The sequence below is a fragment of the Dipodomys ordii genome, unplaced genomic scaffold (genome assembly GCF_000151885.1).
Source record: "Dipodomys ordii isolate 6190 unplaced genomic scaffold, Dord_2.0 Scaffold195, whole genome shotgun sequence".
Classification (NCBI taxonomy): domain Eukaryota; kingdom Metazoa; phylum Chordata; class Mammalia; order Rodentia; family Heteromyidae; genus Dipodomys; species Dipodomys ordii.
Window position 1 is genome coordinate 2,689,372 of NW_012267411.1, and position 20,893 is coordinate 2,710,264.

The 20,893-nt window shown below is 39.9% G+C and overlaps 1 protein-coding gene across 2 annotated transcripts in view; it reads right to left on the reverse strand.

Annotated features, from left to right (window-relative positions):
- Lhfpl3 (lipoma HMGIC fusion partner-like 3) overlaps positions 1-20,893 on the reverse strand; it is a 481,936-nt gene that overhangs the window by 332,102 nt on the left and 128,941 nt on the right. The window lies entirely within an intron of this gene.

Sequence of the window (20,893 nt, forward strand, 5' to 3'; positions counted from 1 at the left end):
GTATATTTTATATATGAGACCCTTGTCAGTTGTATGGTTAGTGAAGATCTTCCAATTGGTGGGCTTTCTATTGATCTTGTTAGCTATGTCCTTTGCCATGCAGAAGCTCTGCAATTTCATGCAGTCCCATTTGTCCAACCTTCCTTTGATTTGTTTCTGGATCTCTTTTGAGAAAATTGCCATCTGTGCCAAGTAGATGTAGGGTTTCTCCTATTCCATCCTGTAATGTTTTCAGAGTGAGAAGACTCTTGCTGGGAAAATAATTCAAACAAAAACAAAATGGGATCAAGGCTCAAGGAGCAGCGTGCCTGCCTAGCAAACACAAGGACCCAAGTTCAAGCCCTCCTGCTCACAAATGAATTGAAAATGATGATGATGATGATGATAATAATAATGTTAAAGAGGTAAAAATGACATCTATAAAATAATTCAGGAACCTAGAGAGTTTACGAGAGTTCAAACTGAAAGTTTTCTAGGTTTTTACTCTCTCCTTTTCCACAAATCCTTTTGGTCCACATGCAGTAGGTGCTACTATATTCTGGGTGAAGGAGCTCCAGCATCTGGTAGTAATCATGGTTGGCCCTCGGGAACGAGCCTTTCCATTTAACTAAAGCAATATAGACTAATGGTGAAACACAGTTAAGAACCAGACAGACTATTTAAAGTCCATTCTCTACTTCTTGGCTGTGTGCTCTCAGAGTGAGATGATGTATACAGGGTCTGCGGTGTCCAGAGTGCAATATAATGTGCAACACTGCTCTCATAAGAGTGCTGTCAGGAAGGAGAAGGGGTAAGGCTGCGCCACTCTGAGGAGATGTTGGAACCATACAAACAGAGAGGTGAAGTCAAGCACAGTGGTGCCTCCTAGCTATGGAGGAAGGAGCAGAAAATGGGAGGATCATGGTTCCAGACAAGTGCAAGCAACAAACCTCATGAGACGCCATCTTGATGGAAAAACCTGTGCATCGTTGCGTGTGCCTGTAATCCCAGCCACAGTGGGAAGTGGGCATGGCTCAGCTGTAGAGCACCTTCCTGGGAACTGTGAGTGCTTGAGTTCAAATCCCAGTATTAGAACAAAAAAGAAAGAAAGAAAAAAGGGAAGGAAGGAAGGTGAGAGAAGGAGGGAGGGAGGGGGCTAAGGAGGGAGAAAAAGAGGAAGGGAGGAGAGAAAGAAGGGAGGGAAGGAGGGAGGAAAGAAGGAAGGATATAGTTGAAAGTGCAGTAGCCAATTGTAATGTTGGTTTCTGCTTCCTGTGAAGAATTTTGAAAGAGGAATGGAATGAAACTGTTTCAGGGATAGAAATGAAGCCTGGCATGCTCCATTCAAGGGAGAGATGCACAGACTAGAAGAAACGAGCTCCAGATGAACAGGATCACGTGGCTCCTGTCAGAGTCCTCACAGGTCTGAAACATGCCTGGGAATCAGAGGAGAGTTAAAGATACGACACCATTCCAGCCTGGGGGAAGAGCTGCCGGGATGTGAAACTGGGGCCTTTCCTATGGTCCCCCAAATCACATGAGCACCAGAATTCTTTTCTGTCTTTTTTTTGGTGGTATGAAGACTTGAATTCATGGTTTTGAGCTTGATAAGTAGGCACTCTACTGTTTGGTTACACCTCCAGCTCACAAATGAATTGATGATGATATTGATGATATAATAATAACTACCAAAAAACCCAGAAATGAGCTGTGGTTCAAGTGGTAAGAGCAAAAGAAAAAGAAATCTCAGAGATAGTGCCCAGGCATCAAGTTTAAGCTCCAGGACTGGTGTGCACACGCACCTGTGCGCACCCCCCCCCCCCCCCGAAACACACAGAAAACTCTTGAAGAGAAAAAATATCTGCCTTGCTATTCTCTGCAGCATGCTACCTAACAAATATATCTGAAGCCATATATGTAATACAAAATGTTCCAGTCACCACCAAAAAAAGCATAATTGAATTTCACACACATACATACATACATACACACACACATATATTCATTACACATATGTATTTATATAAACATTCATTTCAACAGGTAATCAGTGTAAAAGTCCTAAGTGCACAGCATCTGGTGTAGCACAGTAGCACACCTCAGTCAAAGCCAGCACATTTCAAGTGTTCCGTAACCACATATAGCCAGTAGCCCTTATTGGACAGCATAGGTCTGTGCCGTGATGTAGAGGCTGAAGCTCAGAAGTGATGCTAATAACTCAGGGGAGAGCTTCTGAAGGGCCTAAAGTCACATATTGGCAGGAAGACCAAAGAACAAGAGAATTGCAATGATTTTTGCAAAAGCAAAACCAACAGTATCAGAAAATTAATTGCCATTGTGAAGAAGGAAGAGGGAAGGCATGATGATGATTGTACTGACTCTAAGACAGGAAGGATGGGAAGGAGTTCATCACAGGACCAAGAGCAAAGCAGGGGAGGGGAACCTGGGCATTGAAGAAGATGGTGGGTTACGTTTATAAGGTGTATGGAAGTCCTTTAGGTGAAAAGTCCAGATCAGAGTTCTAGGCCAGGCGCTGGTGGCTCACGCCTGTAATCCTAGCTACTCAGGAGGCTGAGATCTGAGGATATCGGTTCGAAGCCAGCCCGGGCAGGAAAGTGAGACTCTTATCTCTAATAAACCACTCGAAAACTGGAAGTGGCGCTGTGGCTCAAGTGGTAGAGTGCTCCCCTTGGGCTGAAGAGCGCAGGGATAGTGCCCAGGCCCAGAGTTCAAGCCCCATGACTGACAATAAAATAAAAAAATTAAAAAAAGAGTTCTAGAGAGGATGGGCACAGAGACAGCTCTGGAAGTCAACCCATGAAGGCGACGCTGAATCTCTGATGCTAGATGACATTGGGAATGGGTTGGCTTTGAGAGGAAAGGCACCACAGCCAAGGGTCACATCGTCAACTCCCTGCATTGGGATACAGGAGTGGTGTATGGCCAAGAAAGTTTGGGGATCAGAGAGATTTTTCTTTTTTTTTTTACATTCAGGACAAGAATCTGGTGGAAAGGAGGAATGTATGTCAGGACGGGTGATTGGTAGCAGAAAGCCTCCAAAGAGGCAGGGACAAATGAGATTTTTTAAAAAAATACAAGGAAAAGATCAGAATGAGCACCTATAAGACAGAAAAGCAAGGAGGAAGGGTTGGTTAAAATATACACTTTCTGGATTGGGAAGCAAGAAGTTCGAGAGCTCCTTGAAAGCAGTAGACATGACAGTTATAAATGAGTGCACACATAGAATATATTTTCATGGAATTTATATAAAAATCCTGAACCATATGTCTTGGATATTTATTATTACAAAGTATTTATTAAGCTTTTCTGTGCTAAAAGGACAAGGTTCCAAGTTTTTAAAAGAAGGGGAAAAATCATAGCTAGCATATGTCAGACAAAGCCTGAAGACAAGGTTATTTGTCCAGTCATAGCCCACAAGATTCTATTTCCTTCCTGAATTCGGTATGATCTAGACGCTGAACCTAAAAAGCCCACATATGCTCTGAATAGATCCATTTTGGAGATGCCCAATTTGAAACTGTACCATTCTTCCTAAAACTACTCAGTAAGAAATGTGAAGAGAATCTGTCTGCTTTTTGCTTTGCTGGCCCAGAGCTTTAAGAGTGCTGTTATCCTGCTTCTATTATAAGAATTCTGTGCGTGTTTCTTACTAAGTTCTTGTAAATAGGAAAAGAGGAATAATTATTTAAAAGAATACCGAAAATAATAAAAATCCAACACACAATAGCATTGTTATTCAAATAATCGTGTAGCTCTTATCTACTGTTGGGAATTTATTTAGAACAGAAAAGCCTTTAACAATTTTAAGAGGAATGAACTCTGGGTAAATCAGCATATGCCAAAGGAAAGAAGCATTCACATCCAATGAACTTTTCTACCAATATTCCAACAGTGGCACAGGACTAAATATTCATACACACATTGCTTTGGAACAGCAACTTAATTTCTGTGTGACTCCTGAATGAAAATATTTGCGTTAACGAAACTGAGGACTGAAAATTAGGCAAAAGAATACCAATTATAATTGGAAATTTTGTGTTTTGTGTTCTCTGCTAGTCATTTTCATTTGGCTGGGAAATATATTTTGTTGATTCTTTTAGATATATGGAATATTTCAATAGAATTACATCAACACAGACTATACTAGAAATCATTTTGAAATGTAGAAAAGGGTTATTCTTCTGTCCTTTTTGTGTTTGTTTATACTTCTCTCCACCCACTCCTTTGCTTGGTATTACAGTGTGAAGCAGGACTGGAGAATGAGCAGTGGCTGGCCAATCAGCCCTCACCCACTGTGGTCTGATTTACTCCCCAGCAGGCAATCACTTCTGCCTTGATACTTCCCTGCCTACCCTGAAGCTAGATGGGGGCTGTTGTTTTTATGTTCAGCTCCCACCCCCATCAATAATTTGTTATTTTTTACATGAATAAAGTTTGCTATTTCACCAAGGGAAAAAGAGTCTGTTCTTTGTTGTAATACTAAACAATGATTCCAGAGAGGAATATGAATGTGGAGCCTTAGTTGTAATATGTTTAGATCTGCCTGGGAGCTGCACATATCTCCTATAGGTATACGTACACCTATCATGCGTACATACATTTTTGTATACATTACAATTCCCTGAAGATTGATGGCAAGCAATCATTCCATCCCCTCTAATCATCCCTTCTACAGGGGGGAGGGCTACCAGAATTCCTTTATCTGATTGCTGATACAAAATTCAGAGCTATGTGGTCAGGAGAGAAATTGTGTGTGTGTGTGTGTGTGTGTGTGTGTGTGTGTGTGTTCTTTATGACAGACATGGCTGGCGTGAGCTCCATGGCTCCTGTTTTCTGGCCTGCCTGCTGCTCTGTACCTTAGCACTCCAGGGTTAATCACAATCCTTACAGGGACTTTTAAAGCACCAGGCTCTAAACCTAGATGGAAAAAAAAAGCAGGAGGAAGAGAAAAATAAAGCTGGTCATGGCTCTTAACTGTAGTTCTATAATGAAGTCTTTCTTTAAATCAGGGTGATACCCAAACAGACACGTGGGAGAGGGGAGAGGAGTGTCTTCCACCCGATAGTATTTAGATAGAAGCAGCTTGGTTTTTATATAATAAATTCTTCTGCACAGAAAAAGAATGATAACAAGAATTTGGCAACACATTTTTATCTTTTTTATTTTAATGGTCCCATACATTGACTAGCCCTTTTGGTAGATTCTCCAGAGAGGAACTGTTGTTTACTAATAGATCTCCTATACATTAGGAAGAGATTGTGGTTTACTGAGAATTATTTGAGAACTATTTGGGTCTCATATCTAAAAGTTGGCTGTAATATACATATACATATACATATATATATATATATATATATATATATATATATATATATATATAGTATTTGCCTATTGAATACTGACTTTAAACTCAGATCCTTGTGCTTGCAAGCAGGTGCTCTACCACAGAAGTCATGCTTCTAGTCCATTCAGTCATTCAGACAGGGTGTTATTATTTTGTCCAAGCTGGCCTCAAATCATGATCCTCCTACCTACACCTCCTACCTAGCTGAGAATCCAGGCAAGAACCCTCATGCCTGGCTTGAGTGTTGAGTGTTGAGAGTTACTAACACTAACTGACAAGTCATGTGTCTATCAACTTTGCTCTCTTCACAAGTCTTCTATTTACTTTCAATTTTTAACTACTTTGTACTCATTCTCAGTGATACAGCCTAGATTTTAAAACTGTTGACAGACTTTGCTTCCTGTCTCTAACTCTGTAGGATGCTTTGGACTCTTGATATACTGTGATCATTACTCTGTAACTCCTTGACACCACCTTCACACCTGACTGTACATTCAGTCTGCTGCCTTCTGTGTAGATCAGGCGTGTTGCTTGATCATCTGGACTTCCTCTTATGCCCTGACTATATGACACCTGTAAAGAGGGTTAGAAAGGTAGAGATAATTCAGGTCCTGAACTGAATTAAATGTGTAGGTTCTGGAAAAAGGGTGAAGAGGACAGGGAGGAAAGGGGAAAGAGAGTGCACAATCATACCCCTAGGTAAGAAAACATGTCAGAGTTATAAATGCAAGCAGTCCAGGTGAAAAGCAGTGTGGCTGCTTCTTGATCATTCATCACAAAGATCTGACTACTCTCCAAGGAGGAGTAAAACAAGGAATTTTTTTTCTGGGGGGGAGCTCCAGTCGTCGAGCCTGAACTCTGGGCCTATGTGCTGTCCCTCAGCTCTTCAGCTCAAGGCAAGCGCTCTACCACTTGAGCCACAGTGCCACTTCCGGCTTTTTTCTTTTTACTTATGTGGTGCTGAGGAATCAAACCCAGGGCCTCAGGCATGCAAGGCAAGCGCTCTACCACTGAGCCACCTTCCCAACCCAAATGAGGAATTTTGATATGCACATGATTTTATAACTCAATATTTTCCCTTTTCCTCTTGGAAATCACCCAAAAGTACCTTCAGTTTTTTACAAAATTACAAGATAAACTCTAAAATATTTGTAAGTGCTTCCAGAAGCAATCAGGTTCACTCAGGAGCTGCTGGAGGAAGCTGAAGAGGAACCAGCCAGAGTTCTATGGCAAGAACTTAGCTGCAGAAGGTCTCAGGAAGTAGTGACAAAGATGTATTCTCCCAACAGCCATTCCAAACAAACTGCCTGAAACACTGGAGGTAGAAATGGACTGCTTAATTCAGAGAAGCAGAGAGGAATTAGTCACGTAGTACATGAATAAATAGAGATAAGACATACTTGCAAGAAGCAGTCTGTCAAGAAATTTGAGAGTCTCAGCTCTGAATCATAGCTAACACACTATTACATTTGTCCTTCCCTGCACACAAGCACCAGCAGGTACAGAAAAATGTCAGCAGGAGTGAATAAAAATTGTGAACAAATGCATAAGAAATTATAGAAGACCATAAAAAGAAATGTAAGGAGTTAGGCCATGATGGAGAGAAAATAAGAAGAGATAAACCTTACAGGATAAAATTCAGAAAGGAAGTTGAGTGAAAAACACATTATAGACATGAAAATGAAACTGCAGCAAACAATACTACCAACAAAAATAACAAATAAGGGACACAGAGCATGAAAATACAAAGGAGAAATGAAACACAGAAATATCTTAAAGCATCAGATAATACAGCAAAGCAATACTAATGTGGAAAACTCATAGATACCTACAGCAACAAATAAGGAAGTTTGGAAAATAAAATATCCCAGTGATAAAGTTAGAAAGAACAATGAAGTAAGCTTAAGGAAGGCAAAGGGAAAAAATAAAGGGGCATATCACCAATAGTAAGCATTCAAACAGAGGTAATAAAATCAATAGTTTGGCCTTTCAAAAATAAAATAATAGTATTAAGCAAAGTAAGCCAGACCCAAAGAAGCATGGTCTGCATGTTTTCCCTCATTTGTAATAACTAGGATATGTCTATAAATCTACAAGTTAATCCAATGGATCATAAAGACAAATAATTACACTTGAACATGATTAAACAGCACTCTAAGCACTTGCACAGTGAAAACAGAAGAAAATATTCTTAAGAGAGGATCACAATGGCTCAGTCGCTACGTGCATATGACCATGTAAAATGATGCTTATCAAAATGAACTGCAAGAAATGGAAACAAGAGTTTTGTTTTGTTTTGTTTTTACTGTACTGTTTGAAGTTATTTCTTTTTTCTTTCTTTTTTTTCCTTAGGTTTACTCCCTTTTATCACTGTTTTGATTTCTGTACCCTTTACTTGTATGTATGTTTATCTGATTTGGGGAGGGGAAGAGGAATCACAGAAACGATGGGACAAAAGGTGAATCAATTCAGCAGTGATACTCTCTAGACACTATGTTGGAAATGAACTGTACAACTTGAGGTGGGGGTGGGGAGGAGGGTGGGGAGGGGAAAAAGTGGGAGAGAATGAGGGAGAGGTTAATACTGTTCACAAAGAAATGTACTCATTACCTGACTTATGTAACTGTAACCCTTTGTACATCAGTTTTATAATAAAATTTAAAATAAATAAATAATTAACTACTAACTGCAATGCACTACACATGCAAATGCATATGTTGAAACTCTTTGCCAAAGTGGTAGAATTTGGAGGCTACTGGGAGAAGTGTTTTTATAAAAGAAGCGAAAGAGATCCCCTGTCCATGTCATCACTGGAGGCCAGGGCCAGAAGGCATGCATCATCTACAAATATGAAAGCTGCCATCTTGATTTTGGACTTCCTAGACTCCAGAACTGGATGAAATAAAGTTCTATTATTCGTGAGAACCTCATTTATGGTATTTCTGTTATATCATCCCTAATGAACTAAAATACTAAACAAATCAATAAAAAGAAAGAAAATGCAAATAAGTTTTTTTGTTTTTGTTTTTGGGCTGGTCCTGGGGCTTGAATTCAGGAGCTTTTATGCTACATGCTAGTGCTTTACCAAGTTCTTTGTATGTCATGAGCACAATTTGCATATCAAATGATAATAAAGATGGCAAAGGATGAAGAAGACAATCCCAGAATTATGGATCTATATGACCTGTGGATGCCAGTATAAAACATCTTACTAAAAATACTAGTAAGTGGAATCTGCCAGCACATTAGGAAATAGTGACCAAAGGAGGCAATACTTAAATTAGTATCAAGATAATTCACCATACCAGTAGTTCTACAACAATAAATATATGGGCATCTCTATCATTGACTTTTATTTTAAAGAAATCTCTATAGAATAGGAACTATGTAAAAGCTACTGCATGAAAGTCAATGTCATGCTCAAGAACTAAGAACATAAGATGTGGGAGCCACAATTTTCACTGGATGTTTTGAAATACTTTGTAAAGTGTAAATCATATAAGTGAATCACCTCTCAAAAATAGATAGTGTGTGTGTGAGAGAAAGAGAGAAGAGAGAGATAGAAAGAGGGGGGGGCTTGAACTCAGGGCCTGGGTGCTGTCCCTGAACTTTTTTCTCAAGGCTAATACTCTGCCACTTTGAACCATAGGTCCACTTCTGGAGCTTGGGATGGTTAATTGGAGATAAGAGTCTCAAGGACTTTCCTGCCAGGGCTGGCCTTGAAATGTGATCCTCAGATCTCAAGTCTCCTGAGTAGCTGGGATTACAAGAGTGAGCCACTGGTGCTCAGCATATTAAAAAAATAAATAAATAAACTTTTATGCTGGGTGCTGGTGGTTCACGCCTATAATTCTAGCTACTCAGGACACTAACATCCGAGGATCATGGTTCAAAGCCAGCTGGGGCAGGAAAGTCCGTGAGACTCTTATCTCCAATTAACCACCAGAAAACTTAACTTGGTGCTGTGGCTCAAGGGGTAGAGCACTTGCCTTGAGCTAAAGAGCTCAGGGATAGAGCCCAGGCCCAAAGTTCAATCCTCATGACTGAGAAAAAAATAAAAGTCTTTTATTCCTTGCCCTCCTATCCTCAGTCTTCTGGAGAGAACTCCTCCTTACACTGGGGAAGACACCATAGGGCCTTTGCTACATCTGCCTTGAGAGAAAAGGGCCACTCCAAGAAGGTAAGCCCAGAGAAAACAAGAAGCCAAAGCATCAACAGGACACCAATTCTAGAGTTTTCGGCCCCTTCTTCCTCCCTCCCCACTATTCTCTCTCCTCACAATATGGGCCTATGGATCCCCATACTTGGAGAACTAGGGTGAAGGTAGAACTGGTGCTCTACCATTTGAACCATGTACTCACTTCTAGGTTTTTGTTGGTTAATTGGTTTTAGGAGTTTCTTTGACTTTTCTACTTGGGCTGCCTTCAAGCCATGATCCTCAGATCTCAGATTCATGAGTAGCTAAGATTGTAAATGTGAGCCACTGGCCCCTGGCTGGAGGGTCTTTGTTAACTCAGAAAGACTATATGAACTTAAAATGATTCCCAAATCAGTAAGTGGGAGGAATGAGAAAAGAATGAAAAATTCAATTTTGTATGTGGCTTGAAAATAGCAAAGGTACTGTACAAAACATACTAAAAATTGCTATACAGGCTAACTATGCTCATTTACTTGAATCAATATTTTATATAAAGTGACGACATGTCTGAAAGTTTAAGAATTTTTACTAGCGATTTAGAAGAAATGTAAGTGTTTCAAAACGACTCGGGAGTCTCACCCACATATTTACTTTCATATCTCCTTTATGATATACCTTCCTCTCTTAAAAAGTGCTTAAGTTTCTGTGAATGATCAGTCTTTAAATCCTCTTTGACTATAAAGAAAAGAAAATTGCAACAGAATATAAAATGGTGAATTAGAGTAAGAGTCACAGAGATGTACACCTTTCCTGTTTAATCTCAGCACCCCATAGAACAATTTCTCAGCAATTAACCATCATTACTTGCTGGAGAATTTCTTGCCCCTTACCTTAGGATGAGATGGATTTAGGGAATAAAATTGATATATTTTTAAAAAGTGAGTAATCAGAGTGAGAACAAATATTCTTTGATCAGTTGGTTTTTTTTAATGCTTGTGTGTGTGTGTGTGTGTGTGTGTTATTCACACTGAACACATTTTCACAGAATTTGATCTCTCCCATCTACACTGGAGCCATTATCTTAATTCCTCAATCACTTTAAACTCTGCAGAAACCAAGATGGTAAGTGATCCGTGTGGTGGCACATGCATCTGCCTCATAAGCACACAAGGTTCATCCAGCATACTTCCCATGATTCCTTTTACAATTCCATATGGCTATATGATAAACACTGTCCTGCCAACTAAAACCCAGATGGAGATTTGGCCTTGTGAGTAATTCTGAACATATCTTCCCACATCTTCTCCCTTCCTTGGACTGGACCGGAGCCAGCCTGTGAGCTGCCAATCAAGAGGGAGGACACCTGCAGTGAGCAAATATGACATATGGCACACTGGGCAGCTTGCCGGCTGCCTTTTGGGTGCTAAATCTGTTCAATGTTCATGAGATGCAAGCAGTTGCTGTTTTGGAGTTTGAGGAGGTGGCAAGGAGAAGGAACAACAAGAAAAGCAAATTTCAGAAAGGCTGTACCTTCTTTTAGCTCCATTTGTGACAAATGACTGACTCACTCTCTGTCTACTATGCACGCCAGAGTAGGGGAGAGATCACGAGAAGTAGAAACACAGGACGAATCCCAAAAGACAGACTCAAATTTTTAAAAGAGCCCTTCTAACTACACCTCTGATGATGAGACATCTATTCTGAGTACATATGATGGCTAGAAGGAGGCTCCATCTGGGGGAAAAGTATGATTGATAGTGACCCTCAAAATCCCTTAATCAGGAAGATCTGGCCCCACAAGAGATTTCCAGGCAACCACTGTGTGTTTGATTGAGCTTTCTAGATGGAGAGCCCTGGCCAAGTGATTTTCCAGGTGACTTACTGAGGAAGAGATAAACTTGGAAGGAATGGAGAACATTGGGAGCTGGCAGGGGAAAAAGTTAAGCCAGGATATGGTTTACTGAAAGCTGAACTCAGTGCCGTTGCCTAGGGAGCTCTAAAGTGTGAGTAGTGAGCACCATAGCCCTTTCACCTTGAGAAAAAAACAAGATGGATTTCTGTGCCTCTGTATTAATCAGTTGCCAGTCACAAGACACCCTAGAGGGAGATAAAGGGGCAATCAGTCATACAAGGGGATTCAGTTTGAACAAAGGTCATTCACTCTCCAGTATGAAGTAGGGCTGTGAGCTATTAGCAGTCAACTCTGGGGGAATGGGAGGAGTGGGCGGGGTCCCTTCTCACAGATGTGCTACGTATGGTGGCATAGCCTATATAATAAGGTCTATCACTTATTTCTTGCATCTACTTTTTTTTAAGAGTTATAAGCAATGGTCCTTATGAACACTCGAAGTTCTACAATTTCAACTTCACTTTATGTAGAACAGTACTCTCCTTCTAAACAGTGTCATGAGAATGAATGCTAGATTTCTCACCAGCTCCAAAAACATCATCCTCTTTTCTGATTCCCCGTTTCCAGCTGTAGTTCCTTTCCCTTCTTTACCCCTTACACCAACTATTCTCTATGCCCATGGCTCCTCACTGGTGGCATCTGCTGTTATATTATAGAAAGAAGCACATGTGACAAGAATCCAGAGCTTTTCCCTGTTCAAGGGAATTATCTTTTCTGTGCAAATGATCTCTTCATTTGGCCTCTGGGTTCTGAATCGACAATTATATTATAGGCAGGACTAGCTTTCTGTGTGTTAGCCTATGGGTGTAATTTAAAGAGCACTGAAAATAAACTTCGCTCTTGACAGTCCAGTCAGCAATCTGAACCACACTCATTCCTTTTTTCTTTTCCTACATATTAGTCAGAACACTGAACACTGATGACAATGTTGCTGTTCTGTAGGGATTTACAGTTTATAGGGAGGTATGAACAACAGGGAGAGCACTCTAGGCATAGAGAGCAGCAGCAGCAGCAGAAGCAAGTAGTATCCAGCAAAACTGCAAATCATTCATGTGGCCAGAATCCGAGGTGAGAGAAACTGAGAGATGAGGCAGAAAGGACATCAAGGGACCTTGAATAGCATCAAAGTGTTTTATCCTGATGAGATGATACTAAAAGCATGAGAAGGGACTTGATGAGCTTGGCATTTATAAAGAGCAATATGGTGAATGGCTGTGAGGACGTGAGATGGAGGCAGGATGATGGGACAGCCTGGCTGAGAAATTACAAGTCCACAAAAGAAAGAAGAGCAGGAGCATGGGCCGTGAAATACAGATGGCTTTCACTTACTAAGGAGCATCTTTCTGGAAGTGAAGAATGTGTATAATAGAATACCCTAACCTCTAATAGATGAGGACATCTCACTTAGCAAAGCCAAGTGACATGACTGACTAGTGGCAGAAAAAAAAATAACACTGGAGTTCCATCTCCATGCTTCATCCCAGGGTCCCCTATAAGTCACCCATTGAAAGAACAGTCCTAGTGATTTATTTCATGACTAATTCTCATGCTCTGCTAAATAAATCAGATCTCCCCCTATACACACATTCCTCCATTGGCCATTCTAGCTTAAATGTCAGTTACAAATATCTACTGAAACAATTCTTGGTTTCCCCCATAGGTTGCAAAGAATTTCATCACCATTGGTTTGTTCATGTATTGAAAACTTTCTTCACGTATTCATGCATTTGGAACAATAGTAGGGTATGTTGCATGATTTGTTATTTCTAGATATTTAACTTTGCTTTTGGTGGTATTTGGCTTAAACTCAGGGCTTTGTGCTTGCTAGCCAAACTCTACTCCTTAAGCCATACTTCAAGCATTTTTTTAATTTCCCATAGTTACTTTTCAAATAGGGTCTTAAAATTTTTACTCTTGATTAGCCTTGGAATTCCATCCTATCTAGGTTACCTGCATAGCTAGGGTTATGATGCATGCCAAGACACTCAGCTTATTGTTTGAGATGGTGTCTTGCTAATTTTTTCTCTGGGTTATGCTCAAACTGTAATCTTGTTAGTTCCTGCCTCCCCAAAAGCTGGAATCCTAGACACGCATCTCTGTCTGTGCCCAGCCCAGACACATCACTTTCTAATGTAATGATGCAAAGTAGCTGTACTAAGTCAACCCTGGACTTAGCTGTGGGGGCGTACATAACAATAGTGAAGTTGCACATCCTTGAAATAACTCTGGGAATATTCCACTTCAGTTATACAAATAAAGTTGTTGTCTATTATCCTTTCTATGCCAAATACATTTTCTGTTTCATAGAGGGGGCATTTTGTCAATGATTTTTCCTTCGTATCTAGGCAGGTACCTACTACTGACTACTCTCAGACATTAAAATTTGAGTATTAGTTCACCTTCTGGAAATCATGGGGTATTCTTTATTGGGCTATATCAGCCATACATCAAGTACTAATCATCTCAGTATTTCATGGAAGTCTAGGGCATGGCATAAAACTAACATGACTAAGAACCTCGGTGAGAACCCTCAGAATAGCCTTTAGAGAGTCAGTTGCCTGAGCAAACAGTAAAACTCCTTAATAAAATTTGTTAGTATTATATGCTAGTGCTTACTAAAGAGGTCTGATGTTTGGCTAAGAGATTCCTTCAGGTATGAACTCCTTCCCCCAAATGTGAGCAAGAGCCAACAGCCACAGCACCACCTCAGCCAACGCCAGTACTCACTTAGAGATGGATTTTTCTCAGGAATGGTTTCACTGAATAGGGGAAATAAATCTCTTATTCTAGTACAAGCATGAGATTCCATCTGTCATTGTGCATAGCTCTCAGAAAAACTACTTGACCAGATTAGTGTCCTTTAAATTGTGTTCCGGGAAATGCGCTATTACCCCATCATCACTCAGGCCTTATTGTCCAAAGGAGATTCATTCTTGCTACACTTGGAGGTAGTTTGCTACCAGAGTTAAGACTTAATAATCGTGAGTGGCAACAACAGCAACATATCAATGAATGCCTGAGACTTGGTAAGGTTTTTAATTTATCTTAACTTCCTTAAGACAGATGTTTAAGCTGTAGTAGTAGAATGCAGAGAACACTACTTATAATAAGCACTTAGAGACTACCACAATCCTGCTCCTCAGGATTCTCACACCTTGGAAAAGGGGAAATAAAAACAAGTGAAAGGATGGAACACTGGCCAGGGATGGATCAAGATGAGCTGAAGCGCCTTGGTTGATTCCCAACCTCTTTTCCCCTCTGGAAGACTACGCCTAATCAAGATTTTTCTGTGATCAAGTGAGCAGCTAAGTGGTTAGGAGAAAGGGCAGAGGAAAAAGACAGTAGCATTTGCCAAGGGCTCCTCCCCCGCCTCCCCCCAAGTTGAAGATCTTAGCTCCACCCACAGAGGAACAATGACATCTAGACTCCCTGGTACTTGAAGTCCCAGAAGCCATCACCCTGTCTTCACCCATCTTCCTATCCTGGTAATTTTGTGGAAGTAGAAATGATTTCTTAGCCAACCAGAACTTTATGAAGACATTGGAGACTCAGAAAAGGATTCCTTATGAACCTACCAATCTAATACCAGCCCTTCTGTCTTACGGGGATTTTTAAGATATGACATCTTTATTGTAAAAAAAAAATTGCATTGCTATAAATGGAGTGTAATGGCACAGGCTTGTAATTCTAGATACTCAGGAGGATCTAAAGTCTAAAGCCAGCTGAACAAATGTAGCACGATCCAATCTCAAAACCAAAATTCAAATAAAAGAGCTGAGGCCATAGTTCAAGTTGTATTGGCCTAGTATGTGTGAGGTCCTAAAGTATGAGAGTACTCCTTTTCATTTTTCCTCTAAGGTATGGGCCACTTCCTCAGCGAGGTCTTCCTTGAGATAAGAGGTTACTTTGTCAACACTCTTGCAGAACAGTTTTATTTTTTGGAATGAATTCATTACTCTTCCTCCTCCTCAAACTATCTGTGCTTATTTGATTATTATTTTACCTTCTTCACAATAGGCTGCATGAAGGCAGAGAACATGATGCATTTGCTCACCACTTGATGCCCACTGCACAGTGCCCTGTCAGTGGCAATCATTTATTATTATTATTATATTATTATTATTATTGTCTTACTTACTGAAGATGTGACTAAGTAATGAAATGGACTGTAAAGCTACATTCTGTGGAGCCTGGCATCACAATGAATGTTCAACACAGATCAACAGAAATTCCTCAAGCAATCCCTGTTTGTGCATTTGTCTTTCCTTCGTTCCTTCTTTTGTTCCTTCCTTTGTTCTTTCCTTCCTTTCCTCCTTCCCTTCCTCCTTCACTCCTTGCTTTCTTGCATTGTGCCAGTCTTGGAGGGTGAACTCCTGGGCATTGCCTTTGAGCAATATTGAGAAAGGCTGGTGTTCTACCACTTGAACCAGAGCTCCGCTTCTGGCTTTTTGTTAGTTAATTGGAGATAAGAGTCTCATGGACTTTGCTGCCTGGGCTGTCTTTGAACCTTGATCTTCAGAACTTAGCCTCCTGAGGAGCTAGGATTAAAGGTGGGAGCCCTGGTGCTTGTCTTTGTTTTTTTTGGGGGGGGGTCTGGTCGTGAGGCCTGAACTCTGGGTTTGGGCGCTGTCCCTCAACTCGTCAACTCAAGGCTAGCATTCTACCACGTGAGCCACAGCACCACTTCCAGATTTTTTCATTTTGCTTATGTGGTGCTGAGGAATTGAACCCAGGGCCTCAGGCACGCAAGGCAAGCATTCTACCACTGAGCCACCTTCCCAGCCCCTGTCTTTGCTTTCTTAAAGCAGCAGATTCATGGATTTCAAGACTTTATTTTGTAAGCCTGAAAGTCTGTATCCATGAGTGACAATTCTTCATTTCTCCCTGCATCATTTCCTGACTACCACCCTGGTATTATAAAGCTTTTAGTATAACAAAGATCCAGTGTATCAAGTAATATGCCAAGAAAACGTGATTCACTTCAAAGAGTAAAACAATGAAGACAGAGGTAAGACATGGTTTGTAAAAAAAAAATATTGATGGTTTCCTTTTCCAATAACAACCAAATCATTTGAATCTTCATTTTTACCATATTCTCATGAGGGTTATTATTCAGAGAATAAAAACTAGGATATAATGTTTATAAATTATTAGAAACAATCATTTTAACACTTGTGTTAGACATTTAATGACAGTAAATTCATAGCTGATATATAATAAAGAATTCCCAAGCCAGGTACAGTGGTTCACACCTATAATCCTACTTAGAGTTTAAGATTAGGGGGCTGGGAAGGTGGCTCAGTGGTAGAGCACTTACCTTGCTGCATGAGGCCCTGGGTTCAATTCCTCAGCACCACATAAGCAAAAAAGAAAAAAGCCGGAAGTGGCGCTGTGGCTCAAGTGGTAGAGTGCTAGCCTTGAGCTGAAAAGCTGAGGGACAGTGCCCAGGCCCAGAGTTCAGGCCCCACAACCGGACCCCTACCCCCCGCAAAAAAAAAAAAAAGATTGGGAGAATCATGGGTCAAAACCAGGCTAGGTTAAAAATGTCTAAGAGGTTCATTTCGCCTAACATCAAGGACTCAGGTGGTTTTTCTTTCTTGCTATCGTTTCTAACATATTTATAAGGTGATTTTTTTGTTGCTTTCTATATCCCTCCTCCACAGTATAACTCCTGTTTTCACTGTATTTGATGTTGGTATAATTTGGGGAGGGGAAGAAAACAAATTGTTTAATAGGGATACAGGTGGACCCATGGCAACAATGAAATGTACAAGATGCTATGTAAAAAAATGAACTTTACAACTTTGGCGGGGGGACGGGGAGGAGGGCAGGAGAGAAGGGGAGTGGTGGGGATGGGAGAATGGGGATGGTAAGGGAAAAACAAAGGAAGAGGCAACAATGCTTGATAAGAAATGTACTCATTACCTTGTTCATGTAATTGTAACCCCTCTGTATGGTATTTTAACAAAAAAATCTTATTAATACTAATAAAAAAAACTCCAAAAGATATCTAAGAGATCTCTTTCTTTGATGAGTCCCTGCCTGGTTTTGGGATAAGGGTTATGATGGCTTCATAGAAAGAGTTCAATAGTGAACTTTCTCTTTCAATTTTATTGAAGAGTTGAAGGAGTATTGGTGTGAGTTCTGCTTTGAAGGCCTTGTAGAATTCCACTGTAAATGCATCCGGTCCTGGGCTTTCCTTAGAAGGAAGGTGTCTTATTGCTATTTCTATTGTAATGCTTAATATAGGCCTGTTAAGTTGGTTTAACTCATCTTAGTTTAGTTTTGGCATGTCGATAATTGCTAGGAAGTCATCCATTTCTTCCAGGTTCTCAAACTTATTAGCATAAAGTTTTGAGAAGTATTCCCTTGTAATGTTCTGTATCTTGGTTGTTTCTGTGGTGAAGTTTCCATTCTCATCTCTGAGTTTGTGTATTTGGGTGTGTTCTCTTCTTTTTCTGATAAGATTTGCTAAGGGTTTATATGATGAGCATCAATGCAAAACTTCTCAAAAAAATTTTGGCCAATCAACTTCAACAATTCTTCCAAGAAATCATACACCAAGATCGAAAAGGATTCATTTCAGGGATGTAAAGCTGGTTCAATATACACAAATAAATTAATATAATTCATCACATCAGCAAGAGCAAGGATAAGAACCCCACGGTTATCTCAATAGATGCAGAAAAAGCATTCGACAAGATCCAACACCCCTTAATGATGAAGGCTCTGGAAAAACTAGGAATCCATGGAATATTCCTCAATACAATAAACGCTGTATATGAAAAACCTACAGCCAGCATTATACTCAATGGTGAAAAACTAAAGCCATTTCCTCTAAACTCAGGAATGAGACAAGGATGTCCACTCTCTGCACTTCTCTTCAATTTAGTGTTAGAATGCCTAGCTACAGCAATAAGACAAGATGCAAACGTAAAGGGATCCAAATAGGGAAAGATGAAGTAAAACTCTCCCTCTTTGCAAATGACATGATTTTGTATTTAAAGAATCCCATGGAGTTCACTCCCAAATTACTCAAGCTGATTAGAAACTTTGGCAAAGTAGCAGGGTATAAAATTAACTTTCAAAAATCAATGGCTTTTCTGTATGCCAACAATGAGAAGATCACGGCTGAAACAGGAAAGCAACTCCATTCATAATAGCCCTACAAAAAATAAAATACCTAGCAATTAACTTAACCAAAGAAGTGAAAGATGAAAACTTTAAAAACCTGAAAAAGGAAATCAAAGCAGAACTTAGAAAATGGAAAAACCTCCCATGCTCCTGGATTGGAAGGATCAACATCGTGAAAATGGCAATACTTCCCAAGGCTCTCTACACATTCAATGTGATACCTATCAATATTCCAACCTTATTCTTCAAGGAAATAGAAGAGGCAATCCAAAAATTCATATGGAACAATAAAAGACCCCAAAAGCAAAAACAAGCCTTAACAGAAAGAACAGTGCTGGAGGAATATCAATACCAAATTTCAAACTCTACTACAAAGCCAAAGTAATCAAAACAGCTTGGTATTGGCACAAGAACAGATCTCAGGACCAATGGAATAGAATTGAAAACTCAAAAATGAACCCCCAGACCTTTAGTCACCTAATCTTCAAAAAGGGAGCTAAAAAAACAGAATGGAAGAAAAGACAGCCTCTTCAGTAAATGGTGCTGGCAAAATTGGTTAATCACTTGTAGAAAACTAAAGCTAGATCCTTTTATATCACCCTGCACCAGAATCAACTCCAAATGGATCCAAACCTTGGAGTCAAAGCAGACACCCTGAAAACATTACAGGAAGGAATAGGAGAAATCCTAGGTCTCCTTGGCACAGGCCTAAATTTTCTTAATAGGGACCCAGAAACACAACAAATCAAAGAAAGGTTGGACAAATGGAATTACATGAAGTTGCAGAGCTTCTGCATGGCAAAGGACATAGCTAGCAAGATCAATAGAAAGCCCACGGATTGGGAGAAAATCTTCACTAGCCATACAATGGACAAGGTTCTCATATCTAAAATATATTGGACCTTAAAAAATTAAATCCCCCAACAACAAATCCTCAAAGAAACAACTGCCTGATAAACAAGTGGGCTAAAGACATAAAGAGAAACTTCTCTGAAGAGGAAAAAAGAATGGCCAATAGACACATGAAGAAATGCTCAATCTCTCTAGCCATAAAATAAGTGCAAATCAAAACAACATTGAGATACCACCTACCCCAGTTAAAATGTCTAGAATCAAGAACTCTAATAACAACAGATGCTGGAGGAGATGTGGATAGAAGGGAACCGTACTGCATTGTTGGTGGGAGTGTAAACTTGTTCAACCACTTAGGGAAGTAGTATGGAGTTTCCTCAAAAGACTCCACATAGAGCTCCCCTATGACCCAGCAATCCCACTTTTGAGCATTTACCCAAATGATCACAAATAAGACCATACTAAAGCTACCAGCACAACTATGTTTATTGCAGCATTATTTACCATAGCTAAGATGTGGAACCAACCCAGGTGCCCCTCAGTAGATGAATGGATCAAGAAAATGTGCTATATATACACAATGGAATTCTATGCCTCCATCAGAATGACATTGCCCCACTTGTTAGAAAATGGAAAAACTTGGAAAAAATTATATTAAGTGAAGTAAGCCAGGCCCAAAGAAACATAGGTCCCATGGTTTCCCTTATTTGCAATTACTAGTATATGTCTGAGACAAGCAGAAACGGTCAGATAAGGTGATGTTAGGCGACATGAACCCCAAGATAAGTATTCAAATGTTTTTGCTTTCTTGCAATTGTTTCTAACATATTTATAAGGTGATTTTTTTGTTGCGTTGTATGTTCTTCCTCCACGGTATAACCCCTGTTTTCACTGTATTTGATGTTTGCATAATTTGGGAAGGGTAAGGGAATAAACAAATTGCTTAAATAGGGATACAGGTGAACCCACTGCAGCAATGAAATTGCAACAATAAAATGTACAAGACGCTATGTTGAAAACCAAACTTTACAACTTTGTCAGGGGAGTGGGGGAGTGTAGTTGTGGAGATGGGAGGGCAGGGATGGTATGGGAAAAACAAAGGAGGAGGCAACAATCTTTGTAAGAAGTGTACTCATTAGCTTTCTCATGTAATTTTAACCCCTCTATATGGTATTTTCACAATAAAAACTTATTAATAATAAAAAAGAAATGGAAAGACTTAGAAAAAATTATATTAAATGAAGTAAGCCAGGTGCAAAGGAACATAGGTCTCATGGTTTCCCTTATTTAGTCTATATCTGAGACAAGCAGAAAAGGTCAGATAAGATGATGTTAAGGGAAATGAACCCCAAGATAGGGACACAAGTGGTTTTTTCTTTCTTGCTTTTGTTTCTAACATGTTTATAAGGTGAATTTTTTATTTATTTATTTATTTTTATTTGTGAATATACTGTACAGAGGGGTTACAATTACATGGGCAGGATAATGCGTACATTTCTTACCAAGCATTGCAGCC